Below are 21,644 nucleotides of genomic sequence, written 5' to 3'. Positions count from 1 at the left end.
TCACATCAAGATTATGCCATAGATCCAAATCTTTCCAATACTCCAAGTCCCACAAAGTGGACCTGCGGGTAAACAATAATCTCTCTTCTGCCCTGCCACACTTCCTTTTCCCGCTACCATTACCAGGATGGTTTCCTGGTGTAATATGCCTGACCTTCTCTAATTCCACTTGCAACTCATCGGCGGTGAGCCTCTTTGGCGCATCGCAGTTTTCATGCTGTGCATTGAAAACATGTCTTTGGTATTTTGTAGGATGCGGCTTGTCCTTGGCAAGGAAACAGTGGTGTCCAATGTAACAGATCTTGCTAAGTATTGCGTATGGCAGTGGATTCCTGTCACAGCGAACACATGCATTGTAACCATATGTCGTTTGCCCTGACATAGTGCCCAAAGCCAGATAATCATGGATGCACCAAATTATAACATCATGCAGAAAGAAATCAGCTGGCGGGCTGCTATATAGGTCTCGAGTGAGAACACCCCTCCATAGCTGTTGAAGTTCCTCCACAAGAGGCTCCATGAATAAATCAAAATATTTCCATGAATTTTTGGACCTGGGATGAGCAAGGCCATCATGTAGTTTGATTCTTTGGTGCAGACATTTGGAGGCATGTTGTAAGGGATAACAAGCACTGTCCACATGCTATATGTGGTGCTCTGGTGGCCAAATGGGTTAAATCCATCTGATGCTAAGCCAAGTCTAATGTTTCTCGGGTCAGCAGCAAACTTTTTGTGTTTCTGATTGAAGCTTTTCCACTCACTGCCATGTGATGGATGGCTCATTACATTCTGATCTCTGTACTCCTGGTTCCTAGAATGCCACAGTACATCCTCTCTTGTTTCAGCATAATGAAACAACCTCTGCAATCTGGTGTAATTGGAAAATGTCTCAGAACATTATGAGGAATCCTCTTCACAACATCGCCATCTTTCCATCTTGATGATTTGCATTTCGGGCATTCACTGAAGTTGGCATAATCCTTGCGGAACAGAACACAATTATTCTTACAAACATGGATCATATCATATCCAATTCCAACTGGACGAAGGAAATTCTTCATTTTACTGTAGGTGTGTGGCAGCTTAGACGCATCTGGGTAAGCTTTGCGGAAAGGAACCAACATCGCATCGAATGATTTGTTGGTCATCCGCTCAGATGTCTTCACCTGAAGAAAGGTGACCATAGCTGAGAATACTGACAACTTATTTCTTGGTGTGACAGCCACGTTGCATTGTTCCAACATGCGGGCCCACCATTTTTCTTCTGCAGGTGAAAGTTCACGAAATGCATGAGCATTTCGTAGCATTGTTTCAATGTTGGTCAAACTCACTGGCTCCACCACCACCACCTCCTCCTCATCCACCTGAGTATCAGGTAGTTCAAGATGGTGATATGCTGCTTCCACGTAGTCAGTAACATTGACGTTCACAGCTTCACCATGAAGAACCCACCTAGTATATGTAACCAACATCCCATACAAGTGTAGATGATTTTGCCCAGTTGATTGGGTTCTTGTAACTGAATTCATACAACTGCTACATGGGCAGAGCACATCTGATTTCGGACCACCATACTCAGCTCTGATAAAGTTCATGAAGTTTTCAACCCCCTCGACATATGCAGCGGAGAATCTTTGAGAAGAAGTTATCCAAGTCCTGTCCATCTATTAGACATACAAATTAGTTCTTCTACTAGATATTACAGGAAAAACATATATGCTCTTTATGAAGTCCAGAAAAATACCTAGGTCGATGTCTAAAGCTATGGCAAGATATTTGGATGAGCAGATCTAAGTAACGAAATATATTTAAAGCTAATTCAGCAAACATATTTGAGTGCTAAATTATGGCAGGTTGTTTCAGCAGTCAATGAGGCTGAGCACACAGCCGTCGAACTATCGAAGGTCATCGCAGCAACAAAGATCGAGTATAAAACGGTGTAGAGCTATTTCACCTAACAGATTGGCTACTAGACCATGGCAATCTACGTCAGAATAAATATATGGCAGGATATTTTAGCAACTAATCGGGCTTGGCATGCCATCTCAACTAAGCAGATTGAGTGCAGAACAGGGCAAGGAAGCTTCTTAAGCAGAGCATATTAAATGTAAACTACTTCGGCAAACAGTGAGATTAACAGCGTCTATCAGCTAATATTCAGTGCTACACCGACATGCACGGGGCCTCAGTCTAGAATGCGCGTACCGTGGGAGAAGCTGACCGCCGTGCATCTCCACACGAACGTCGCCAGCAGTGGCGGCGCTGACCGCCGTGCGCCTCCACAAGAACGTCGCTAGCTGTGGTGGCGTGGCTCGAGGATGGCAGTCTACAAGAGCGTACTGTGGGAGCGAGAGGATCACCGTGCGTCCCCTCAACGAACTGCGGCGCCGATGTATCGGCGCGACAAGGAGGGAGGCTTTGGCAGAGCGAATGGAGTGGAGGGGGCTGGGGGAGGGGTTTGGGGAATATTATTGGCTAGTTTGCCAAAGGGCGGTTGAATTTGGGATTTGGGGGGAATTTTTTTGGGGGGGGGGGGGATTTCACGCTGTGGGCGGGGCGAGTTTCGCAGATGGTCGGTTTCTCCAAGTGGAGTCCCACGTGTCAGTGAAGAGGCAAGCCGAAGCGCGTTCCGTTTGCGTGAGCCATGTGCTGGACCGAACGTGTGTGGGGGTGCATTGCGACCGCGACAGGAGTGCTGTGAGTGTACCGCCTTTTTTCCTTTTAAACTAGGTGCTTCACCCCTCAAAAAAACTTGGTGCTTCGCGCGATCCACTGACACTACTACTAGTAATCTGGCAATCCCGACTAAAACGGCGTGGCCGGGTCTTTTCCCGCGCGATATGCTGGGAGGTTGGCTTAGTTGGGTTTTTTTGGACGAGTAATGCTACACCTACATAATCGCAGTTACGTAATTAACGTAATGTGAAACGTGTGAGCTGTTGATTGTAGATTGAGGGGAGGGAGGGGTCCACCACCATGAAAATCAGGGAGGAGAGAGAGAGGCAATTTACGTTAACCCTTTCGTAGGTTCCCGTAGATGTAGAAAGATGTGAAATGTGTGAATGTGTAGTGGACGTACTATTGGAGTGCCTAAGATAAATTGTGTATGTAGACCCTATGTGTTTATTTACTTTGCATGTTAGCTTTGTATCGGTTCAATAAAAAGCAGAGTTGGTGATGATGGTGTGCCTGCCATCCTGCAATATAGGTCGTCCGATCTATATCTAACGGATAGGAAGGAAACTATGACAATTTACCCGCACTCCTCTCCACATTTGCAGATAAGGCCTTCCCTCATTCATCCTTTTCTCCCACAAGATCTTGATGTTCCGTGCAACCCACGGTCATCTTGCTAGTACTCCTACAATATACTATATTATTATGAAAGTTCATATGCACCGGCCGAGATTAATGCAAACACGGCGGATTTTCATTACATTTCGAACTTTTATAGGAAAGAAAAATAAAAGATACCCGACCCTAAACTATTCTATGGTAGCAAACGACGTCCTCCATCTGCGATCTCCATGTACGGGGGCGGGGTTCAAGACGAAGGTGCGGTCTCCCGCAAGGAAGAGTAGAACACGGGAGACAGACCGGCCAGTTGGCACACCATGCCCTACCACCTCCCATGCCCTACTCATCCATGGAGGAGTCCCTGACCTCGGCGGTGCCGGACGTTGGACGGAGGCAAGTAGGACGTGTGGCTGACGGTGCTCCCGTCGTCGGGCGCCATCGTGGCCACCGCTTGGGTGGTCGCATCTGTGTTCGGCTACGCCGCTATTGCGTCGCGAGCAGCGACTTGAGAGAGGGCGGCGACCTTGAGCTTCATCCCTGAAGACAAAGCTCTCCCGCAGAGTGTTCGCGCTCGCGGTCATGGCGGATGTGGTGCCAGGTAGCAGGATGATGCGCTATGGTGTGGAGGTTAGCTGGGCATTGCCACTTTAAGTAGCGCATCCGGTGAGGCCAAAGCATCCGGGCGCATCATTAAGTCGCCGGAGTTTGTTCCTCGGGCACCGAGCCTCTTAACGACGGCATACGTACGGATGACATGAATGCAGGCAGCTGGCGCCGGCTGGGGACGCACCGCGTGACGGCGCGAGGGATGAGGGTTTTTGGTGTGCCGGGGTTGTCAGTTGCGGTTGTGGCAACGTTGGAGATGCCCTTTGCTCACATGCGACCCCACATGTCATTGAAAAAGCAAGACGACCCGGCATGGTCTCAGGTCCTGGGGATGCAGTTGGCCGCGCTACACCACTCCGCGGACGCGTCACGGCGCGCACGCACTTCGGTGCCCTGTGCATCCTCAACGAGCCGGGTGTTGATCTACTGGTCATGCCACAGCGCTAACTCCACCCTCGGCACATTGAAACCGACCATGTCCAGCGACGATGAGTGTGTCGCTCACTGCGGTCGCCCTGTCCAGAGGCGGTGCTAGAGCTGCGCCACGTTGTTGGCCCCACGACCCAAATGAACGGTTGCCGGTGGTGAGGAGTTCAAGGGCCAGCTCCTCCATTGGACTAGTTTGCGCCATGTCGTCCCGACAGGTGTGCCCCACATGTTGGTTTCCCTGTTTTCCCGGCCATATTCGAGCGTCAATGCTCCGCGTTGTGCATTAGGCGCAGAATAGGTGGTTTTTGTGCCCTGGTTCAAATTTGGTACAGTACCAAGTTGTTACCCTAGCCCCAAGTGTGGTGGTTTTGGGTATGGTACCACCCTTTTCCTTTTCAAGTAGCAAAGTGTAACACTTGATTAAGTAGCCGTATGGTGTGCTAAATGCTGGTGTCCGACTGTTTGAAAGAATAATTGAGGTGTGCCCGGTCTGTGCCCGCATTTAGGGGTCCAATTTACCATGTTCCGGCAGCAGTAACTAGAGTATACTAGTCCTTGCATACTCCCTCTGTTTTTATTTACTCTGCATTTTAGCTTTGCTCAAAGTCAAACTTTCTAAACTTTGACAAAGTTCATAGACAGAAATAATAACATATACAATAACAAATCAATACCATTAGATTCATTATTGAATATACTTTCACATCATATATATTTGCTATTGTAAATGTTCATATTTCTACTCTTACTAGCAAAATGCTCGTGCGCTGCACGTAACATCAAGATGCATTTGTATGACTAGTTTATCTTGTGAGATAAAAGGATGAACGAGGGAAGGCCTTATTTGCAATTGTGGAGAGGTGTGTGGGTACCTTTTTGCGAAATTGCCTTAGTTTCCTTCCTATCCATCAGATATAAATCGGATGGCCTATATTGCAGGATGGCAGGCACACCATCATCACCAACTCTGTTTTTTATAAGAGTCTGTCCGATTTATATCTGACGGATAGGAAGGAAACTATGGCAATTTTGCAAAAAGATACCCACACCCCTCTCCACATTTTCACATAAGGCCTTCCTGCATTCATTCTTTTCTCCCACAAGACAAACTACTCATACAAATGCATCACTACAAAAAAATACATATCCGTGACATTTTGGGCCGAATGATTTTTTTCTATCATGCTTATGACACTTCTATGATGATAATTGTGACAAAACCCGGTATCATCATAGATGTGGTGGGGTCCTACTTCTATGACAAAAAATCATGACAGAAAGTGGGTGTTTCATCCTGGGCGGGCCGGACACGCAGCTGCATGACATTCTTTGGGCCGTCCATGACAGAAAAAATGTGGTAGAAGCGAGGGCGAGGAAAATATCAGGGAGTTCCCGGTTACGGTGGGTGGTCAGGGGCCGAGCGATGCGCGTTTCTCTCGGACATACGCGCGTCTGTGCGAGGCGTTGGGCTTTAACTGAACCCGAGCGAGACGTTGGGCTCTAACTGAACCCGAGCGATTGCACTGTAGGCTACGCATTACTGAACCCGAGCGATCGATCGATCCCTTGCTGTTAACTGGACCAGGGTGATTCCTTCGCTACTGCTGCTAACTAAAGCCGATCGAACATTGCGGCCTCCTTCCCTTGATGAATAGTGAGCGTTGTTGAGGGGGTTTGGATGAACAGTTCCCGGTGGGAGTTGTAACACCCCGGTGTAATGATGCTACAGTAATCCCTGAGATCAAGCTAATCTTTTTGCTATAACAGTGCTTGGTCACTTTGATCAATATTCCATTTCAAATTCCAGTTGAATTCAATTTGAATTTATGTGTGAAATTCAAAAATGCTCAGACATGAAAACTAAAATGTTCATCATGTGGAACATATTCTTCTGGTAATATTGGTGGTGAACCAACATTTTTGCAAATTGCCTAAGTGGCCTAAAATAGCTAAAATAGAAAAGTTTTAAAAAGAAAAAGAAAAAAAGGAAAAGCAAGGAGAAAAAGAAGAAGAGGAAGCCCCTGCCTCCCTGGGCCGTGGGCCATCCGGACCATCCGGCCCGTCCTAGGCGGCCTACCTCCCCCGGTCGCTCTCTTCCTCACCTGTTCAACTGACCGGGGGCATGGCCGAGCGCGCCCCTCCGCACCAGCTCGCCGGCGTCGAGGGGATAAGACCCCGACGCCTCGGGCTCCCCTCTCCCCTCCCCACTTGCCTCCCCGCCTCCTCGATCTCCGCCTCCACTCACCTCGCCCCTGTCACCGAGATCCTTTCCCCTCCTCTTAATCCCCTACCTCCCGACGCGTCCCTTGTCGTCCACCTTGCTCCAACGTGCTCACCTGCCACCACATGCGTGTTTGCCATGACGTAGCTCCTCGCCGTCATCCGCTACGCCCCCTGGTGCCATCCGCAAGAGCTCAGAGGCGCTGGAGCACCGTCACGCCGTCTTCTTCAACCTCCGCCCGCCTCGGATCACCGGAGCTCCACCGCTCCGTTCGTTGCCTCCCCTGCGCTACAAAGCCGTCAAGGGATTTTCTTAGCCGCACGGTGAGCCGCCGTCCGTCCTCCTCTTCCCTCTCCTCATTTCACCGCCGTAGGGCGCTCCCGCTGTCATGCCCTAGCTCCTGAGGAGCTCGCGGTCGCAGTGTTCCCCATGCCACTGGTCGCGTCCAGGTCGCGGCCTGGCCGCGCGCGCCGCTCGTGGTCGCACCCAAGCGCTCCCCCGCCTCCCCTCGACCATGCTCGCCCATGCGCTGATGTATCTCTGCTCGCGCTGACCCCGCAGCAGTAGCTACTGCTACTGTGCTCGACCGCTCGCGTGCGCCCACACGATGTAGCCGCCCCTCTCGCCGGCTTCGCCCGCATCCCGTAGCGCATCCGGCTCGCTCCTCGCTCCTCGCCTCGTGCGCTGCCGGCCGCACCCAGCCAATCCCACTACTGCTACCTTGAAGCGCCGCCCTCCTGCACCTTCTCCCCGTAGCCGCCTGGTCCAGCGCCGGCCCGCACTCCCGCCACAGCCGCCCCCTGCCGTCCCCGAGCGCCGCCACGTTGCCTGCTGCTGCTCGCCCGTGGTGCGCCCACGCTTTTTGTCGCCGACCGCCGCTGACCTCGCCGCCGGCGAAGATTCCGGCCGTTTCGTCCCACGCCACCACCACGGTTGGATGCGGCCCAGCCTCGCCGTTTGAACGTGCCCTCGCACACTCGGAACCGAGCCTCGTAGCGCGATTCCGACGCTCTCCGGCGAACTCGCCGCCGCGGGAGGCTCGCCGGAGCTCCTCCGGCGCCGGCCCTGACCTGGCATGGCATGGGGCCCGCCCTGTGTCGCTGACAGTGGGCCCCTGCGCCTCTGTTTAACCGCGTTGACCATGGTCAACGCGGGGTACCATTCCCAGCCACTGACTAATGGGGCCCACACCCCTAATTAGGTTAGTCAAACGTTTTTAAAATAAACTTAATTAGTTAAACCTAATCAGTCACTGACATGTGGGGCCCGGCTTCTAATTAGCCTCAGTTTAGTCAAATTTAAACTTCTGTTAGTCCACTGTCTATGACAGGTGGGACCCACTTGTCAGTTTGATGAGGTCAGTCGTCCTATTGACTGCTGATGTTACACATACGTCATGCTGATGTCATAATGAATTTCTGTTAAATAATAATTCCAGAAAATGTTTAAATCATTAGAAAATCACAGAAATTAATCTGTAACTCGGATGAAAATGTTTTCTACATGAAAGTTGCTCAGGAAAATCCAACGAATCCAAATACGCGGTCCTTTCATCTATCACATGCCCCTAGCATGCTGAACATGGAACCGCCCCCCTCTTCCACCTGTCCGGAATTCGTCTAACATCGGGAATTCATCCTCGGATGTTTATCCCCTCCGTATGCAACATGTAGTACAACGTTAGGACAACCCTAGCTCTGCCTATCATCATGTAATGCTTAGTGATGCATCTGTTTGCTCTTTATTTACTGTTTCTTCCGCCTCTTCTCTCTAGTAGACCCCGAGACCGATGCCGCCCCTGTGATCGACCACATCGACGACACTTCTTCTTTTTCAGCAGAGCTTCCAGGTAAGCAAACCCTCCTTGAGAATTCCGATATCGCCCATTTCTTTCCCTCTCATGCTTGCATTAGAACTGCTACTGTTTTCTATATGACCCTACTCTGATGCATAGCATGTTTTTGTTACCTGCTTATTGTTACCTTACTTGCTTATCCTAAACTGCTTAGTATAGGTTGGTTAGTGATCCATCAGTGACCCCCACCTTGTCCCAGTTGCCCCACTTTATGTTCGATGACTCGATCAACGTGATCGATGTCCAGGCCCCGACACCGCACATCACCCCCCTAGTTGTACGAATCTGCAGAGTTACCATCGAGTGCCGAGGGTGGAACCTCTTACATCACTCCTAATGAGACCTCTGTAGTGTAGCTATTCGGTCGTGGTCATCGAGGGTGATTTCCTCCTTAACCACTTTCGATACGGCTCTGTCGTGCAACCCCTCAAGTGTGAACCTCGAGGGTGGATCCTCTTACGTTCACCTTGATGATTACATCGAGTGGAATTCACCGGGGGTGATTCCTCAGGTTTTCCCCTTGGTGTTAGACACACAGTTACTATGGTTACTATGACTTTACACTGAACCATGTTACTAAAGACGGGTCGGCCCTAAGGGGTACCCGCGCGAGCTTAATAGCGAGTGATGTGGAGTCGGGTTGACCTGGAAGGTGCCCGCGAGATACTTACGAGGCGTGACCGGGCATTCTTAGCCCTTGCCGCAAGTACTCGAGATGGGGCGATGAGGTCACATCTTTCGTGAGTCTCTGTTTGTTACCACGCGTTCCTAATCCACTACGATTTGGATATTCGATCCGAGGGGCCTCTGGCCTGATAGCACTAACCATCATGTGGGCATAGTGTGGGCATTCTGCGTCGTACACATCAGCCGAAGCTTAATAGATGTCAGCGACTGAGCGGCGCGCGCCGGGTTGGACTGGTAAGCACCTGCCTTGTTAAAGGAGGTAGCTAGGTCTGCTCACCGGCCACCCACGCAACATGCAGGAGTTCCCGAGGCGATGGCGCAAGACCCCTGGGGGCATAGGTTTAGTCCGGCGTGCTTGACCTCTCTATTAAGCCTAGGTCGGGTTGCGGCGTATTGTTTGGCCGAGGCCGGGCGTGACCAGGAAACTGTGTCCGGCGAGAGTTAATCGAGCATGGTGGGTAAGTTGGTGCACCCCTGCAGGGAAGAAAACATCTATCGATAGCCTATCCTACGGTAACAGACACTCAGAGTTGTATCCCGGTCGATACAACTAGAACTGGATACTTGAGGTGATAAATGGATAGTATGGCTCTGGGATTGCTTTCTCGCAGGGAGTCGAGAAAGGATCTCTGGACGAGGTTGATAACAGTACTACTACTTTACATTATGTTGGTCTGTACTCTTCTATATGCTGCAAGATGCTTGAAGATGCTAGTCTTCGATAGGCTAGGCTTCCCCCTTCTCTTCTGGCATTCTGCAGTTTAGTCCATAGATACAGTCCATTCCTTTGATACAGATCCATACTTAGTTTAGATCTGATGTAAGTCTTGCGAGTACTTTGGATGAGTACTCACGGTTTCTTTGCTACCTCTTTTTCCCCCATACCCGATTGTTGCGACTAGATGACGGATCCCAGGAGCCAGACGACACCACTGATGACTGCTACTACCCCGAGGGTGCCTACTACTACGTGATGGCCGCTGACGACCTAGAGTAGTTAGGAGGCTCCCAGGCAGGTGGCCTTGCCTTTTCGATCGCTGTTGCTTTTGTGCTAGCCTTCTTAAGGCAGACTTGTCTAACTTATGTCTGTACTCAGATATTGTTGCTTCCGCTGACTCTTGTGTGTTCGAGCTTATGTATTCAAGCCCTCGTGGCCCCTGGCTTGTAATATAAAGCTTGTATTATTTTAATTTGTGTCTAGAGTTGTGTTGTGATATCTTCCCGTGAGTCCTTGATCTGGATCGTACACATTTGCATGTATGATTAGTGTACGATTGAATCGAGGGCGTCACAAGTTGGTATCAGACCGACTGCCTATAGGTAGCCCCCTTTCCAACTCCTTGGCCGAAGTTGAGTCTAGTCACTACAATTTTTTTTTACTAACATGGCTATGTGTCTTTCGGCCCCAGGTCGCCATTTGGGTGGTATTAGGATCTTTTATTCCTCTTCTATACTCTGGGACTCTAATCTCTCTTCCATTCGGGTTAAACGGATTTACTAACTCTAACATTAGGATCCCGTGACCACATTCACCCCAAAGCTGGATAAGCCATAGTTATTCCTTAGAATAGTATTTTGAGTAATGCACACACTGTCGTGTTGACTACTAAGTGGCATGCATCATACCTCTTTATTTATGCATGTTTCATCATGAATGATCCTTGTCTTTGCAAATGCTCAATGTTGAACTACCCCCTGTTACATGTTAGCAGGATGGTTAGACCCGCTGGTCGTGGCTGTGGTGCCAACGATCCACCACCGCCCGAATTCTTTGCTGGAATGATGCAACAATTTGAGCTGAACCGCCAGTTCATGGAAGGAATGATGGCTCAGTTTCCTCGTCCGTACATGAATCAACAGCCAACCCTAGTAACTCTGCAGGACTTCATGTGTCTCAACCCAACTATTTACCGCAGCTCAACTCAACCCCTTGATGCTGATGACTGGCTCCGCGACATCACGTATGAAATGGAGTCTGCTAGTGTGGCCCCTGCTAGCTATGTCACCTTTGCATCTTCCTTTCTGAAGGGTCCCGCTGCTCAATGGTGGGATAGCCACAGGCGTACCCTGCCTACTAGAACGGTCATCACTTGGCCGGATTTCCAAGCTGCTTTCCGTGCCCACTTCATTCCTCAAGGAATCATGGACAGGAAGAAGCGAGATTTCCGCAACCTCACCTAGGGCAACAATACTGTAGATGCTTATCAACGGGAATTTCTAGACATGTCACGTTATGATGAAGAAGACATTTCAACTAATGCTCGTAAGCAAGAGAAGTTTCGTGATGGACTTCACCCTGATATCAAGCTAGCACTGCTCATTCATGACTTTGCCGACTTTTCCACCTTGGTGAATAAGGCTATTCAGGTTGAGACTGGTCTTCAGGAACACCAGGGATCCCTTAGGCGCAGCCGTGACACTGGCTCATCTTCGGGCCCATCAGGGCAGAAGCGTAGGATATGGATTCCCCACAACATGTATCGTCCAGCTGCACCTGCACCAAGACAGTCATATGCCGCACCTCGTCTGCCTCCTCCACCGCAGAGGCAGCCTCTTCGAGCTGTACCACCCCAAGCTCCTGCTACCAATCCCAATGATGGTCTGTGCTTCAGATGTGGCCGTCCAGGTCACCTGGCCAAAGAGTGCAATCAGAAAAGGAACCAGCTGGCTTTGCCCTCAACTGGCCGTAACAATCAGCCCCATAACAACAATGCCAGACCTTATGGTCGTGTTCAGGCTAATCATGTTGATCTGAATGAAGCTCAAGAGCAGCCCGCCATTGTGATGGGTACTTTCCTCGTAAATTCAGTACCGGCTTCTGTTTTATTCGATGCAGGAGCATCACATTCATTCATGTCAGAAATTTTTTCTTACGCACACGACATCCGATGCAAGCCCATGAACACTCCAATAGTGGTACGAACCCCTGCGGGTCAGTGTCGAACTACCATGATTGGTCGCGACATCCCCGTTGAAATCGAAGGGTTGGAATTTCATGTTTCTCCCATTATTCTAGAGTCTTCCAACATTGACCTCATTCTGGGAATGGAATGGTTGAAAGCACATACTGCCTCTATCGTTTGTGCCACCAAAGTCGTTCATCTCCTACATCCTTCCGATGAGATAGTAAGCTACCATGCTCAGATTGTTCAAAACGCTGAAGCACGACTTTATGCCTTGAATGTGTTGAATGCAGCACCTCTTGAGGGAATTGAAAAGATTCTAGTTGTTCGCGACTTCCTCGATGTCTTTCCAGAAGAACTTCCAGAAATACCCCCTGCCCGGGCTGTCGAGTTCGTCATCGACTTGAAACCAGGCACCATTCCTATCGCCAAACGACCCTACAAGATGCCGCCTCACGAACTCCTTGAAATTAAGGAGGAAATCGACAAATCCCTTCGCAGTGGATTCATTCGTCCAAGTTCCTCATCTTGGGGAGCACCTTCTCTATTTGTGAAGAAGAAGGATGGAACGAATCATTTGGTCCAAGACTATCGTCCTATCAACCAAGCTACAATTCAGAACAAATATCCCCTTCCTTGGATCAATGATCTGTATGATCAACTGGCTGGTTCATTGACATTCTCTAAACTCGACTTGAGGTTGGGTTACCACCAGATCCGTGTTCGTGAAGCGGATATTCCAAAGACCGCATTTGTCACTCGTTATGGTTCTTACGAGTACACTATCATGTCTTTTGGCTTGACCAATGCTCCGGCCACATTCTCCCATCTGATGAACTACATATTCATGGATTACCTCGACAAGTTCGTCGTAGTATATCTGGATGATATCCTGGTATATTCAAAGAACAAAGAAGAACATGCTAAACATCTTCGACTTGTTCTAGAGAAGCTTCGATAACATCAACTTTATGCCAAGTATTCCAAGTGTGAATTCTGGTTACCCGAAGTCACCTACCTTGGTCATGTCATCTCTAAGGATGGTATTGCCATCAACCCAGAGCGCGTTCAGGCTATTCTTGACTGGACCCCTCCGAAGACTATCAAGAAAGTCAGAAGCTTTCTAGGTCTAGCCAGCTATTGTCACCGCTTTGTCAAGAACTTCTCCAAGATCGCCAAGCCACTGACCAATCTTCTTCACAAAGGCGTTAAGTTCGATTAGACAGACAAATGTCAGGAAAGTTTCCAGGCACTCAAAACAAGCTGACATCTGCCCAGTGCTTGCTCCCCCTGATACTCGCAAAGACTTCGTCATCTATTGCGATGCTTCACGTCAAGGATTAGGCTGTGTCATAATGCAAGAGCGCAGAGTGATTGCTTATGCCTCTCGTCAAGTGCATCCTTATGAAGAGAACTTCCCAATTCATGACCTCGAGCTTGCTGCAGTTATCTATGCACTGAAGTTATGGTGACAGTACCTTCTCGGTAATCGTTGCGTGATCATCACCGATCATCAGAGTCTGAAGTACCTGTTTACTCAGCCAGATCTGAACCTCCGTCAGCAGCGATGGATGGAAGCTATTTGAAAGTGCAACTATCCTTAGGTGGTTTTGGTAATTCCTAACAACATATAGCTCATTGAGCTAACATTATTCCAAGATTAATATTTTAGGAAAAGCTCAATGAATGGCATGGCATGGATGAGGAAAGTGGATCCCTCAAAATTCTAAGGACAAAAAGTTTGGCTCAAGCTTGAAGCTCAAGACTCTACATTTTATATTTTAGTGATCCAAGATCACATTGAGTCTATAGGAAAAGCCAATACTATCAAGGAGGGATGAGGTGTTGCTTAATGGCTTGCTTGCTCAAAACGCTTAGTGATATGCTCCAAAATCCTCAACTACTTTCCCACATCCACATATGACCTAAACCAAAAGTCAAACTCGGCCCCACCGATTCTTTCTATCCGGCGCCACCGAGTTTAAAATGTCACAGCCACTGCCACAAACCCTAGCAAATCGGTTTCACCGATAGGGATCTCGGTCTCACCGAGATGGGATTGTAATCTCTCTGTTTCCCTTCGTAACGTTTCGGTCTTACCGAGATGAGCGATCGGTCCCACCGAGATTGCAATGTAAACTCTCTGTTTCCCTTTTGTAACACTTTGGTCTCACCGAGATGAGTGAATCGGTCCCACCGAGTTTACCTAACCAACTCTCTGGTTAGCTTATTACCAAAATCGGACCCACCGAGTTTGTGTAATCGGTCACACCGAGATTACGTTATGACCTAACCCTAACCATATCGGTCCTACCGAGTTGCATCTCAGTCCCACCGAAAATCCTAACGGTCACTAGGTTTGCTGAATCGGTCCAACCGAGTTTAACCATTCGGTCCCACCAAGTTTGGCAAATTGTGTGTAACGGTTAGATTTTGTGTGGATGCTATATATACCCCTCCACCCACTCTTCATTCGTGGAGAGAGCCATCAGAACATACCTACACTTCCAATACAAATTTTCCGAGAGAGAACCACCTACACTTGTGTTGAGGTCAAGATATTCCATTCCAACCATATGAATCTTGATCTCTAGCCTTCCCCAAGTTGCTTTCCACTCAAATCTTCTTTCCACCAAATCCAAATCCTATGAGAGAGAGTTGAGTGTTGGGGAGACTATCATTTGAAGCACAAGAGCAAGGAGTTCATCATCAACACACCATTTGTTACTTCTTGGAGAGTGGTGTCTCCTAGATTGGCTAGGTGTCACTTGGGAGCCTCCGACAAGATTGTGGAGTTGAACCAAGGAGTTTGTAAGGGCAAGGAGATCGCCTACTTCGTGAAGATCTACCGCTAGTGAGGCAAGTCCTTCGTGGGCGACGGCCATGATGGAATAGACAAGGTTGCTTCTTCGTGGACCCTTCGTGGGTGGAGCCCTCCGTGGACTCGCGCAACCGTTACCCTTCGTGGGTTGAAGTCTCAATCAACGTGGATGTACGATAGGACCACCTATCGAAACCATGACAAAAACATCCGTGTCTCCAATTGCGTTTGAATCCTCCAAACCCTTCCCGTTACATTCTTGCAAGTTGCATGCTTTACTTTCCGTTGCTCATATACTCTTTTGCATGCTTGCTTGAATTGCATGGAGATTGCTTGACTTGTACTAAGATAGCTAAAATCTGCCAAGAACTAAAATTGGGAAAAGGCTAGATTTTTATTTGGTCAAGTAGTCTAATCACCCCCCCTCTAGACATACTTCCGATCCTACAAGTGGTATCAGAGCTTTGGTCTCCATTTGCTTTGATTTCCATAGCTTTTGGCGGTCATAGCCTTGGTTTCACAACCTAGGAGAGTATGGCGTCTAGCGAGGGAAATTATCACCGTAGAGGTCCTTACTTTGATGGCACTAATTTTGCTAGTTGGAAGCATAAGATGAAAATGCATATTCTTGGACATTACCTCGCCGTTTGGGCTATTGTGTCTATTGGCCTGCAAGGTGAATTCTTTGACGGGAAAGAACCGAACCATGAAGCCACCGCGGAAGAGTTGAAAATGCTGCAATACAACTCTCAAGCTTGTGATATCCTCTTCAACGGATTGTGCCCCGAAGAATTCAACAAAATCAGCCGTCTTGAGAATGCAAAGGAAATTTCGGATACTTTGATTGATATGCACGAAGGTACCGACTCCGTCAAGGAATCCAAATTGGATGTGCTTCAAAGTCAACTTGACAAGTTCAAAATGAAGGTTGGTGAAGGCGTTGCTGAAATGTACTCTAGGCTTGCTCTTATCACAAATGATATTGCTGGCTTAGGGAGTGAAGAGATGACCGATAGATTCATCATCAAGAAGATCCTAAGAGCCTTGGATGGAAAATATGATACCGTGTGCACATTGATCCAAATGATGCCCAATTACAAAGATCTCAAGCCAAAGGAAGTCATCGGAGGAATTGTTGCTCATGAGATGTCACTCATGGATAAAGAGGAACTTCACAACAAATCAAGTGGTGCTTACAAAGCCTCATGTGAAGCCCCCACATCATCGAGTGAGAAACAAACCTTCAATGAAGAATTGAACTTAATGGTGAAGAACTTCAACAAGTTCTACAACAGTAGAAGCAAAGAGAGAAGCTCCAAGTCAAGGTCCTACAATGACAAAAGATCTTCTAGTCAATAGCGAAACTGCTATAGTTGTGGAAGGCCCGGACATTATTCCGATGAGTGTACGGCCCCCTACAAGAGAAGAGAAGATTCTCCCAAGAGAAGAAGTAGAAGAGAATAATCACCATCTGGAGAAAGAAGGAGTAGAGATGATCATTATGAACGAAGACCCTCACGGAGAAGCAAGGATTCGGAAAGAAAGGACAAGTCATCAAGGAGCTACACAAAATGAAGACATCAAGCTCATGTTGGTGAATGGGTATCCGGCTCCGACTCCGACAACCACTCCGAGAGAAGCTATCACTCTGACTCCAAATATACTCAAGATGAAGGTGTTGCCGGTCTAGCACTTGTGACAACCAACTCCTACGACATATTTGACTCACCAAATGAAGGAGTTGGAACATGTTTCATGGCTAAAGGCCCAAAGGTATCACACCCCGAGTATGTTGATTTCAATAGTGATGAAGATGACTTGTTAGGTGATGATGATTTACTTGTTGACAACTCTAGTGATGAATACTACGATGAAACGTTAATTAATCATGCTAATCAAGATAAAACGAATGACAATGATAAGGAGAAGATTGAGTCTCTAACTAAAGAACTAAACACTCTTAAGTTAGCTCATGAAACTATCTTAGGAGATCATCGAGAACTTTTAAGGACTCATGAGAAATTATGCTTTGAAAAGCTCAACCTTGAGCAAGAGCATGAGTTCTTAAAAGCAATCAATGATGATCTTCGTAAGAGAAGTTCTTCTTACATTGCCAAGCGTTTACTCTTATCCACTTACATGCCTCAAGTCAAGTCTAGTAACAAGAACAAGAAAGATTCTTCCTCTAGTAGTAACAATAATCATGCTAAATCCAATATTGTTGCTTCTAGTAGTTCTCTTGATTCCACTAATGATTCTCTTAGCCAAGTTACACTTGAGCAAGAAAATAGCTTATTGAAGGGAATTATAGAGAAAGGTGTTTACAAGAGCCTTGCCGGAAGTAAGCAATTCGAGGAAATTGTACACAAGCAAGGAAGGCACCGGAAGAATCAAGGTGTTGGTTTTGAAAGAAAGTTCAATGCCAATGGAGTTGAGTGGGAAGAAGATCAATACCCCAGGACGAAGTTTGTTCCTCAACAAGAGAAGTATGATCCTACTTCTTTCAAAGGGACACAAGCTCAAGATGATCTTCCACCACAAGACCACAAGCAAAAAGGCAAGGACAAGCTTCAAGAGGAAATTGATGCATTTGAAGAAGCTCCTAAGGCCTTGGTCAAGTGGGTTCCCAAGACTACTTCAAGTTTCACTTCATCAAGTACAACTACAACACCGAGGATTCCCATCAAGATGGTGTGGATCCCGAAGAAGAAGAACTAGAGAGTTCTTGAGGGTGACTCCGCCAACATACTTCACTCTTATCATCTTGGCAAGAACAAGTGCAATCAACTTCCACATCTTGCACTAGTTCAAGGAGTCACAAACCCTCTTGTTGGTAAGACAATGGGACAAGGTAACCTAAAAGCTTTCAGAGACATCATCTTGTGTGTGCATCACTCTATGTCTATGGATATCCTTGTTTGTTCCTTGTGGGACTAACCCGTGTAGGTATTGAAAGTGCAACTCACTCCAATGGATATCTCCAAATGATCTACATCAACATTGAGCATCCACATCTTCAACATCTACATGAAGTCATCATCGACAAAACCCAAGGTTAGTTCATCCCTCTTAGGGGGGATCTCACATCTAGGGGGAGCTTTACTCTAAGAATTGAGCTAAAGCAACTCTAATGGTGTGAACACAACAATGCTTTATGTAAAAGTGGTAACCCCACTTGTGCTTAAATGATGAGTATGACCTATGATCAAATGTTCTCATTTGACTCCTAAGTCAATATACTCGTATATAGATGACCTAGTCATCGCAAATTGTTTGATAGATGCTAGAATTGGTTGTGCATGCTTTGCCACATATTTCAATTGCCATTTTATTGTGTGACCATGTTGATTGCATATTTTACTCACTCGAGGACATCCACTTGTTGTTTTGATTGATTGGTTTTCTTTTCTTTTGCCATGTGGATGGACAAGAATGCCTAAGAACCCGCTGTAGCTATCTATGCTTTTCTCGTTTCAAACTCTATTCATGCTACATCACAAAATTTGATCAAGTCAGATTCAAACCACTCTGTGTGAGGAGCACTCGGAGTCCCCGATTTGTCATAGATTTAAACTTCCAAAACTTCTTTGTGCTTTTCGGTCTGACCGATTCCTCCATTTCGGTCATACCGAGATCACTAAGTCAATCTAGGTTTTCAATCTCGGTGCAACTGATTTGAACCTTTTGGTGACACCGAGTTTCAGTAACTGATTGCAGTTATGAATCTCAGTGCCACCGAGTTGTTCCACTAGGTCACACCGACAGGGTCGGGCTATATATACTCACGGGCAAAATTTTGGAAATTTCTCCGAAACCCCTTCGCCTGCGCATAGCTCGCTCTGCCTCCAGGGTCTCCGGATCATCTTCCTCGTCACCAGCCGCCTCTTGTCGCTGGTCTCCGCCGCCGTCAACAGAATTCTTCCCCGCCGTTGCCGCCGTAGCGAGTTCATCGCCGAACTAGGGTATGGACTCGATCACAGTGCTATCCCCGTCCGATTCCTAGCACATTGTGTTCACTATGATTCTTACCACGATTGAAACGCTTCTATCCAGTCAAAACACTCTGTAGATTAGAGTTGAATTGAAAATTTAGGGTTAGGTTTCCGCCGAAACCATCTCGGACCATCCGAGTTGTGGAACTCGGTACCACCGATTCGGCTCAGGCCATTGCACATGTAATTTTCGGTCTGACCGAGAATTGCAAATCGATATGACCGAGTTCAGGACTTTGTGAAACCCTAGAAGTCTCGGTGCAACCGAACTGTGACTCGGTCTGACCGAGTTCACTAGTTTAGGTTCCAACAGCTGCTTCGGTATCACCGAGTTTACAAATCGGTTGATCCGAAATGCTTTCTGTGGAAAACTAAAACTAAGTTTTTGACTCATTCTTTTGCAAAAACCTCTGCATTTTGTGATGCTCATCCACTCTATCTCATCTATATCTATTCATAGGGTCTGCTGTCAGTGTTTGCAATATGTCTGATCAGAGTGACAGCTAGAACAGGTCACAGGAGCAGGTTCACCTGAGTGACGGCACTAGTCCCTCTAGCAGTTCAGATGATGGTAGCAGGAGCACTCCCAGCAACTTGCCCAAAGCTGCCACCAGAACAAGGAAGAAGAAAACTTCAGAGTCTAAGGATGAAGACTATGTGGCAGTTGAGGATGAGGCCACTTCCAAGAAGAAAGTGGTTAAGAAGGAATATAGTACTGCTGCTGCCACCAAGCCAGGCATGAAGCAAATGGTTCCTGCAAATAGAATTCCAATGTCTAAGGCCAGAGCATCTACTCAAGTCCCTTTGGGATCTGAACCCAAAGAGGCTACTGCAGAAGGGAAGAAAAGGAAGGAAAGGGTCAAGAAGACCATGGCCAGAGTGATTGGAAAGGCTGCCATGATGGAAGAAGAAGAAGAAGAAGAGGTTGCTGCACTAGCACCCAAGGCACAGAAGCTTATGGGTGATGCTATCAGGACAGGGGCTGCTTCATCAAAGCCCAAAGAAGCACCCAAAGCAGCCTCCAAGCCCAAGAGTGCACCTAAGAGGAATACCAGGAGTATACCAGCTGCTGAGAAGAACAAGGCCCCAGTGCCTGAAGTTGCTGCTGATGAAGATGATGAAGGACAAGTCCTGAGGAAGCTCAAACCCAAGATTCTAGACCACAATGATGCTCATCCTGTGGCTGAGAACATGAAGATCGGGAGAGGCTCAGGACTGAGGAAATGGAGAGAGACAGATCCATATGCTACAAGAAGAAGAACTACTGTTGATTACAAGTTCCACACAAAGGAACAACAAGATTTCTATGAGACATTGCAACTGGACAAGAAGCCTATAGTGTGTGAAATGAGGTGGGTCGACTGGAAGTATATCAAGGAAAATAAGGAACACTATCCTGGTGTGTTTGACAGCTTCAGTGCTTGTGGAGTTGCAGACTTTGTTGGGCAGAAGCTCACAAAGTGGAATGAGGACCTCATAATGCAATTCTACTCCACAGCACACTCCTATCCAGATGGTGGGATAGTATGGATGTCTGAAGGTACAAGGTACCACTCAACCATTGAGGAATGCGCAAATCTGATCAATGCTCCTAAGGAAGAAGAAGATGACTTGGATGTCAATGCCAAGAACAAGATGGATCACAACTCTATGGCAAACATGTACAAGGAGATTCCTGAAGATGATCTTGAGACTCACCAGTTTGGGTCAGTAAAACACTTGCTGTCAGGGCTGCCTACAATCAATTGGATCCTTAGGCACACTCTCTTGCCCAAGTCTGCTGATCACAGAATGATCAGAGGCCATGCAATTAACTTGCTACAAATATTTGATGTGCCACAGAAGTTCAAGGTCATGAGCCTTATAGTTGAGACTATCAAGAGGACAACAGCAGACCAAAAGAGAAGTTGTGGATATGCCCCACAAATTCAGGAGTTGATTAACTCAAAGATGGGCACAGGAAAATATCTGCTGGATAAGGAACACTTTGTTCTCTATCCTGACCTTGAGGACAACCAAGTGGTTATGGATGAAGATGAACCATCCTCAGTACAAGCACAAGCCAAGAAGGAGAAAGCAAAGAAAGAGAAGGCTGCCAAGATGACAACGCAAGAGGAGGCATCTGGGTACTTTTTGAAAAGCAAGCAAGATCAGCTTGGCTACCTGATTGCATCCACTCTAAGGATTGAGAAGGGACTAGCCACCCTGACTCAAAACCAAGAGAGCTTGGAAAGAATCATGGAGCAAAAATTCTATGATTTAGATGTCAAAGTAACTGAGATTCAGTCAGTTGTGGAGCATCTACAAGATGATATGCAGGAGAGGAAGGGCAGAACAACCACTGATGCATTTGCCAGAGTGCCTCGAGCTCAGAGATCAACTGCAGTGCCAGTAACAGACACCAGAGCCACGTCATCTGCACCAGCTACAGCTTCAGTGCCACCATGAAAGTGCAACTATCCCTGGGTGGTTTTGGTAATTCCTAACAACAAATAGCTCATTGAGCTAACATTATTCCAAGATTAATATTTCAGGAAAAGCTCAATGAATGGCATGGCATGGATGAGGAAAGTGGATCCCTCAAAATTCTAAGGACAAAAAGTTTGGCTCAAGCTTCAAGATCAAGACTCTACATTTTATATTTTAGTGATCCAAGATCACATTGAGTCTATAGGAAAAGCCAATACTATCAAGGAGGGATGAGGTGTTGCTTAATGGCTTGCTTGCTCAAATTGCTTAGTGATATGCTCCAAAACCCTCAACTACCTTCCCACATCCACATATGACCTAAACCAAAAGTCAAACTCGGCCCCACCGATTCTTTCTATCCGGC

This window comes from Triticum urartu, chromosome 3A, assembly GCF_056163025.1.
Source record: "Triticum urartu cultivar PI428250 chromosome 3A, HENAU_Tu73, whole genome shotgun sequence".
NCBI lineage: Eukaryota > Viridiplantae > Streptophyta > Magnoliopsida > Poales > Poaceae > Triticum > Triticum urartu.
The sequence above is the reverse complement of the archived record's forward strand: the minus strand, read 5'-3'. Positions refer to the sequence as shown.